Genomic DNA, 8602 nt, shown 5'->3' with positions numbered 1-8602 from the left:
GCTAATTTTCGTGTTTTTACCAATAAATTGTATTTCCAAGTTGAATCAAAACAACAGTAGAACAGGCACTACTCAAGATACAAGACAAATAAAAGATACTGCATTAACCAGTCAAAATATTTTTTTTTAAATCAAGAAGCAATCACTGAATAGCTTTTCTTGATTTAGATAGCAATTAGGTTAATAATCAGACGAGCCTGATAATCACAGCTGAGGAACCCAATCAGCCAGATTACAATGTATTGCTTTAAACCTCTTAAAAGATCACATCACAGCTGAATAGGGGGATTTACTTATGACTAATGTCCCTTGGTCTTTACTAATTGTTTCATCAGATGCCAGTCCTTAAAGGAAAAATAGTTCCAATCTTTTCTTCGTAGAGCTATTTTGTTTAATTTTAAAATTATTTCCTTTGTAGGCTCAACAGAATTTTCTTCTCCATAACAAGAAAAATTCTCTAAGTGAAAAACAGTGCTTTTTGCATCCTTCTGTTTCACACAAATTCAGCAATGTGTTCTCATCTATAGTGTTCATAATTTGCACTGTGGTTTCCTCATATTCCCTTCTTTTCCCAAAAGAGAATGGGTTTTATTTTTCTAAAAGCACCTGAGAAAAATATGCATCTTTATTGTTACTCACTGCTGAAAAGTAACAGGTATTGTCTTAACCAAACAGGGCATAATGACCAGGAGAGGTTGGTTTGTAGTTCGTGTATTTATATACAGAGTGAATATATATGTGTGGCCTCATGGTTAATTAATATGATATATGCAAATTATTCAGACACTCACGCTTCCTAGCTACAGAAGGTTTGGCCCTCAACATGTAGGAATTTTAAAGGTGCATTGGATCAAGGTTCAGAGATCTTTACTCTGACCTTCCATACCTTTAACTTCTAAAACATGGATCAAAAGCTAAAAGGAGAAGAAAAATCACAGGAGACTTTATCCCAATTGTGACAGATGTCAAAAGCCAAAGCTTGATCACTCATAGGCTCAGGGAGAGAAATGGAAGGCTCCTATGACTAACGTCATTCTGCCCAGTTTTCTTTGGTTTTCCTGTACGTTTGGCTTTGTGAATTTTGGTGTGATATTTCCATCGTATGTATGAATGTTTTCATCATCCACATTTTGTATATCTTTGTTGTTTCCTAATGTCAGGGCTTCCTCTCCCTTCTCTCCAGAAAAGAATCATCCATGATAAACCAATAAGTAATGTTATTTGTACAGATTAGCATTCCTAGAAAACTTTGATTTATTCTAGAGTTTGTATTTGTGTCCCCTCAAAATACAGCTGAAAGAGAATGAAGGATCGGTTGTGTCTTTCTCTTAGGAAATCTCTCTCCTGATTTTCTTTCTCAGTCACTGACTATTCATTCTCTGTGTCCTTAATTCTTTCTCTGCTACTGAAATTCCAAATGCCCAAGAGTTCCAGGGCCTTTTTCTCTTTACTTATTACACCCAGTCCAGTGGTTGCAGATACCATGTGCATAGATTGAGCTCATGTCCCTGAGAACTCCAGACTCACAGGTCCGTGTCCAACTAGGCATCTCTAGTTTCAGTCAAAACACCACTTTTTGGGACTTCTCTGGCAATCCAGTGGTTACAGTTCTGAGCTTCCACTGCAGGGGGTGCAGGTTTGAACCCCGGCCAGGGAAGTAAGATCCTACACTAGTTAATTAAAAAATAAAAGTAAAGATAAATTTAAAAATAATAAACAATAAAGCAAAAAAAAAAAAAAAAAAATCACTTTTCCTCCAAGCAGCTCTATTGCTGGTCTTGTACGTGTTCATAAATACCCCTACTCTCTACCCAGTTACTCAAGGAATTAGGTAGATAAGCAAGTTAGGTTTCTGGGAGTTATTCCTCTTTTCCTCACTATCTTCCCATGCCCACATCTAATCTGTCCATATCCTATAATATCTAATTCCAAATCTCCCCTGAATCCTTCCAGTTTTTTTCTATCTTTACTTCTCCTTACCCCAAATCATGATCACCTCTTATCTAGTTTCACAATGGTTTCAAACTCATCTTTTTGATGTTACTTTGCCCTTTCTGATGAATCCTCCATAGAACAGCCACAATGAGCTCCTTAAAACATGAATTCCATTGCTCTCTTATGTAAAGTCTCTAATGGCTCTTCTCTCCTTTTAGGATAAAATCTAAACTCCTTATCCTGTCCTGGATTTGGTCTTATTCCCCATCATTCACTCTCTTGTCTGCTGTACTCCAGCATAACTGGCTTTTATTTGTTGCTGTTCCTGTTAGACCTGAGGGTCTTTGTACTTGTTGTTTTTCTATAACTAGAACTCTTTCCCTTCAGATCTGCAGAAAGGGCTGTCTGTCATTCAGATCTCAGGTTACATATCACTTATTGGATTTTTAACCCTTCTCTGACCTCAGTCCTTGACCTTCAGAGCACCTCACGTTCATTTTATGCAGTCTTTGTCGCTGCTTTTACTGACTTGTCTTTTTTCTGTCTCCTGCCCCTTTTCTTAGTAGTGCTAAAAAAAAAAAAAAACAGAAAAACCCTCTCAAAATAGAAGGTAAGCTCCATGAGAGAAGGACTTCATCTGCTTGTTCATGGCAGCAATTCCAGCCCTGGGAAGAGTGCTTGTCACGTAGATGGGACCCAATAAACCTACAGAGTGAATCAATGAAAATCTCAGAAAACATGATCTAAAAGGAATCAGACCATCTATTTGGCTTCCCACACATGGTGATTAGTGGCAGTTTGAAAACTGTTTATCTGTGTACAGCTGTCTCACTCCTTGCAGAGCTGAAGAGCAAATGGGTTGTGTCTTCTCAGAGGAAAGTAACTAAACATTTAACTTGAAGTAAGCAGTGGGCCATCAGCTGCTCTAGGCTGTGAGCGTGGTGACTGACTGCGGATGATCTGTTGGAACACTTTCTGGGATGGACTTTTAAGTACCTGTCAAAGTTTACAATTTGAGAGCAAATGTAAGTGAACCTGAATGCCTTTCAACTTGGGACATTTGACGCTTGAGAAATCACCTCGCAAAAAAAAAAAAGAGAGAGAGAGAGAGAAATCACCTCGCTTTCACTTTGTTGCTGGCTAGATCCACTCATCTTTTAGTTTTAGGGCCTGAATCATCAGTTTCTCTAAATCCATTTATAAACTCAGTCAGCATTTTGCTCTGTCAGCTTGTGAATATAAGGGGGTAACGGCAGGCTTGGGGGTAAAAAACTTGTTTTTCACTGATGCTGCCTTCAAATTCTTTTCAAGAGCCCACAACAATAAAAAATAAGGGGTACTATTCTCAGTACTTCATCCAAATACAGAGTATAGCCTGCTTTCCTCCTCTTTTCTTTTTGTTTCTTTTATCTCCACTTTAGGATTATCCAAGAAATAAAGAAAAGCCAATCATTCTATTCATATAGGCAGAACACACCCCAGCATGAAACCTATGTTTAAATGTTAATAGATGATATAGTCTATAATACTGTAAATTTTCATAGAGCTAAGGAAGGAAAAAAACAGAGAATATATATGTATATAATAGAGATAATAGCAAGAATTGCTGACTTTTGAATACAGGGCTCTGTGATTAATCTTTATGAACTCAGTGGCACTTTTTAAAATTTTTCCTTTCTCATTAAAATACAACTTTCTCAAAAATGCTGGCTCTGATTTGTAAATAATGGAAAAATATCATGGATGATGCCGATGAAGCTCATATTTTTCAAGTTGACCCTCTTGTCTCTTGTTTTAACACTGCTAAAAACACTTCTTTAAAATTCATTTTAAAAGAAAGTTGAGGTATAAACAAGAAATTTCCTTATTATGGAAAATTAGCTAGCAAAAAAACTTGTCTTCTGGCCTAGTTTCAATCACTGTCCACAGAGGGATGAAAACAAGGGCTTTCTAAAATATCCTGGTGTACTAGGGTAGCCACTTGTCTGTAAGTAAAGATGTGTGTGTGTGTGTTGCATTCAGTAGAAGAGCTTAGACATGTTATTCTCTAATTATTTACCTTCCTCTGTAACTAACTTCAAGTAGCAATCACCCTGAACACCTCCTGTGCTTTTTTAATGTTTAGTTATTTAACCAACTATTTTTAAATTGCCTAGGCTCCTCAACTACCAGAGAAATTAAATAAAATAGCCACAGACCTCTAAAAGCTAAGTAAAATCACGCTTCGAGTCTCTGGGCTTCCAAATAAGAGGCTTGTACTTGAAAATGTTTAAATGTTAAATTCCCTAAAATCTAGGAAAGGAAGTGAAGCTGTGTGTACCTGGCACTCTGTCTTCTTGATGCAGATTTTTTTAACATTTTCTTTCACTTGCTTATTATGGAGAACTCAGTTTTCAATTGTGCTCCACCATTAAATTCTGAAGTCAGGGTGCTGGAGCCCTGAAATAAATTCACGGAAAGTAAATGTCACTACCACCTCTAAAAAGGGAGCTTCAAACTCAAGTTCTTTTAACTTGAAATTGACTAGCCTCAGTGGTACATTATGAATGGGCAAAATGTTATCAATAGCTGAATCCCTTACATTCAATTAAAGTTTGGTGTTTTCAAATGACTTTCACATACATTCCCTAATTTAAATTTATTTTGGCCTCCTGATGTAGCCAGGGCAGGCCTGTTTTATAGATTAGGAAACTGAGGAGCTGGGGAATTTATCTGGTTCATAGACAGGCTTCATTCTGGTAAGAATCCCAGTTCAGTGCTCTTTCATGCAGTCCTGAAGTGACCCTTGATCTAAACATCATCTAAAGTGATCCTGCAGAAGAAAAATAATGTTCTTGTTAGAAAACACAGTTTCTGAACACAGAGATATTAACACTGTTGCAACCTGTGCTTCCAGTAAAATCTAGGAGATGGTTTCATTTTTCCTTTAGATGATGTTTGAGATGTCCTTTTTGGAGAGGTTCTGTGACTAACTGGTTGCATTACTTATACAAACCATTAAATCCATCCAGGCCTTCATTTTTAAAATTAAATATTTCCCATAAACTTGCTGATATCTAGGGCAATTCCAGCTGTAAAATTTTAGAATCCTGAGGTTCTTCCATGTTCAGTCCTTGTTTTGTTTTTTATCAGACCACCTTATCCCAGGTAAAGTGGTTCTCTTAACAAGGGAAGGGCGTCTCTTGTGCCTCAGCGGCAAAGAATCCACCTGCCAAAGCAGGAGACTCAAGTTCAGTCACTGGGTGGGGAAGATCCCCTGGAGAAGGGAATGGCAACCCACTCCAGTGCTCTTGCCTGGGAAATCCCATGGATGTCCTGGTGGGGTACAGTCCATGGGGTTGCAAAATAGTCAGATGCCATTTAGCAACTATACAACATTAACAAAACAAGGAAAAGCCTGCCATCATTCACAAAATCATGTGTCACTGCAAAGAATGCTCACCTGGAGCACCAGCAGCTTCTCTGCCACTGATCACACTGCCTCACAGGCCCATTCGTGCCGTCACACCTGCCATCATATCTGAAGCCTGTTGCTTTCCTTCGTTTTTTGAGACAGAGAGAGAGGCCCTCAGACCTGTGTGGTAGCTGCAGGATTCAGGGCTAATAGGTGCCAGTTGAATGCTCCTTGACCAAGTTTATTTCTTTAAGTAAAATAGTTTGGGGGTACATAGCTGGCGTTGTTGACCGTCAACTTTCCCAAACTGGTGAGCAGGCCAGTTAAGGAAGGACTTTTTAAAAATATGCTTTATTTCTGAGAGGATATGACTATATCAAAGACAATAATTTTAAATATATATATATATAGAGAGAGAAAGAGTGAGCTTTTTGGACAAATATATTCTGATTTTTCAAAATGTTTGTACTTCCTAATCTAGGAATTACTATTCTGGAAAACTAAGAATTATAAGACTATTATCTTCTCATGCAAAGAATTTTCTAAATAGGGGTCTTTGGGGCACTATTATTTATGAACAGGGAAAGATGGAGATGGGACTTCCCTGGCAGATCAGTAGTTAAGGCTCTGAGTTTCCAATGTGTGGGTTGTGGGTTCAGTCCCTGATAGGGGAACTAAGATCCAACATGCTGTGTGGTATGGTCAAAATAAATAAATAAATAAAAAGATGGAGGCAATACCCAGTATTAAGAAAATGATTATATAAAATATAGCAAAAACTCTCCCTTGATATTGTACACAAGTCATGAAATTGTGGTGGGAGAAATACTGATAGAAATAAATCACAATATAAAAAGTATAAGAAAAAACAGAAAAATATGTAAAAGTGTGTCAATACAAGAAGGAACTGATATCAATGGTAATTAAGGGGATGGACCTTTATGTCATTTAAAAAAATTTTTCTCTTATAAGGGAGCATAGTTGATTAATAATGTGTTAGTTTCAGGTGTACAACACAGTTATTTCAGTGTTTGTATATATATATGTATACACCAGTGTGTGTATACAGTGTGTGTAGATACATGTATCTATTCTTCTTCAAATTCTTTTCTGATTTAGAGTATTACAAAACATTGAGCAGAGTCCCCTGTGCTATACAGTAGGTCCTTGTTGGTTATCTGTATTAAATACAGCTGTGTACATGTCAATCCCAAACTTCTACTTTTCTCTATACTTCTATATATTCCACATTTTCTCTGATGATACTAAATGTTACTTCAACTTTTTAAAAATCCAATGGCTGGATGATCCCTTGGTGGCATTGAAAATTACATCCGAGTATATGTCTGAGTTCTGATTCCAATGTAAACACCAGTCACATTACATAAAGAAATAATCTAAATACTCTGGGCTTTCATTTCTTCAGAAGTAAAGTGATTGTAAAAATAAGCTGGTTTGTTCCTTAGATCTCTTCCAACTGTGATGTTGTAATTCTTTGCAAGAAGTATTAGACAATGAGGTCTAAAGACCTTCAGGATGGTGTCCTGACAATACCAACCTTCTTTCCCCTCCATTTCCTTGTGGAACCTAGTTTGCTGTGGATCAAAAGCAATAACTAATAATAGATAATAAAACTAAATACTAAATAATAGAAGTGCCTAGAGCAACACAAGCCCTCTCGGGATTGCATCTCCAAGCCCTTCAACTTCCATCCCTTTGTTGTTGTTCTTTTTTAATTGGAGGATAATTGCTTTACAATATTGTATTAGTTTTTGCCATACATCAACATGAATCAGCCATAAGTATACTTGTCTCTCCCTCCTGAACCTCCCTCCTGCTTCCCACCTGCCTTCATTGTTTTTTAACTTAGCCCCATTTTGACCTTGCTTCACATAGAGACAGATCTTTCAGATATAAAATTTACAAAGATATGCTGTATCTTTTTAGAATAAATCTGACATAAAGACAAAAGAGTGGAGAAACGAAGCTTGAGCTCTTACCGTATCCAGAGACAGTGAATATGCCTCTGTGGTTCTGGATTCTACGTTCCTGGAATTTCAACAGCTATTTGGCAAAGTGATTAGGAAGAAAACTTGCCCCCTTTTACAACCGCCTTCTTACTCCTACAACCCAAATGCACGTGTGCTGTCGGCCTCAGCTGTTGCCCTGAACCCACCAGTGTGCATCCCTCACCTGCTTGACTGAATGCTACGATAACAGATGCTGAGAGATTCAGTGCATCCCCAAGCCCAACAAACAGCCGCCGCCTAAGACAACTTCTTCCCATGAGTGAGAAATTTTTTCAAAGAGCTCAATTCATAGAGATCATTTATTCATTCAAAAAGCACCTTTTGAGTGTCCAGTAGAGGCCGTGTATTGTGCTAAAGTGGATATAAAGATAAGCCGAGCCTAGGTCCTTATGTGTATATAGTGTAGAGGAAAACTACACACTCCGTAGGAATAATGAAAATCTAAAGCACAAGCGAGTAAGGGTCACAGGAGCAAACCGTCAGAAGGTTACGGAAGCCAGAAACGGCGTGGTGTGAAAGGTCAACGGCATTAGAAAGGGGACCCAAGATTTTATGGTCTGGCTTCCCCCATCCCAGCTCTTCACGGAGGGCAGCCTTTCGGGACGGCTGACTTCTCCCTCCTCTGCTTGAAGTAGCCTGATGCATATAGTACCTCTTGGATACTTTGAAAATCCCCATGATAAACATCTGGACCCGACACAGAAGCCTCCAGGAAGCTATCTCTTCGGCATGCACCTACAAGCAAGCCATAAACACAACCTATTAAATAGTACATCATGCTCTGGGATTGTCTCCTAAACCCTAGTCTTTTTTCCTCTTTATTGTCTCCTCAGGAGCATCACACTTAGCCAACCATTAGGGCACAAGAAATGACCCTCCTGCAAGGGGGGTGGTGGGGGGACACTCACTCTTAGAAAGTTACAGGGACACAAGATAATTAGAGAGTCCACTCCGCCTCCCGTTAAGGGATAAATCTTGTTTTTCTTCCTCGCTTTTGTCTGTTTGTAACCCGGGGTCAACTGTCGTTAACTCTTTTGGTTCTTGAGAAAAATCCTTTCAGTCCATATTTCCAGGCCCAAATCTTAACTCCAAGGTTCTTTTTAAAAAATCCCCATTTGAAAGCTAAGTAGAATGGTAACAGATTAGAGACTGAAAAGAAAGGAAGAAAATAAATGTAGGTATTAGTGGGGGAAAAAAAAATCCCTACAGTTACTTGAATCTCCTTAACTTTAGCTGGATTCTC

At 38.3% G+C, this 8602-nt stretch overlaps 1 long non-coding RNA gene across 2 annotated transcripts; it reads right to left on the bottom strand.

Annotated features, from left to right (window-relative positions):
• Window positions 1–2311: 2311 nt before the first annotated feature.
• Window positions 2312–7600, bottom strand: LOC123331346. 2 transcript variants are annotated; one of them, XR_006547939.2, is made up of 4 exons: window positions 7330–7600; window positions 4931–5143; window positions 4256–4374; window positions 2312–2931 (listed from the first exon to the last, which is right to left on the bottom strand). It is a non-coding gene; the product is annotated as an uncharacterized LOC123331346 (long non-coding RNA). The 2 variants fall into 2 exon arrangements; XR_006547928.2 differs by having other exon boundaries at window positions 2312–2640.
• Window positions 7601–8602: the final 1002 nt, after the last annotated feature.

Source organism: Bubalus bubalis, chromosome 1 (genome assembly GCF_019923935.1).
Source record: "Bubalus bubalis isolate 160015118507 breed Murrah chromosome 1, NDDB_SH_1, whole genome shotgun sequence".
Classification (NCBI taxonomy): domain Eukaryota; kingdom Metazoa; phylum Chordata; class Mammalia; order Artiodactyla; family Bovidae; genus Bubalus; species Bubalus bubalis.
The sequence above is the reverse complement of the archived record's forward strand: the minus strand, read 5'-3'. Positions and strand labels throughout refer to the sequence as shown.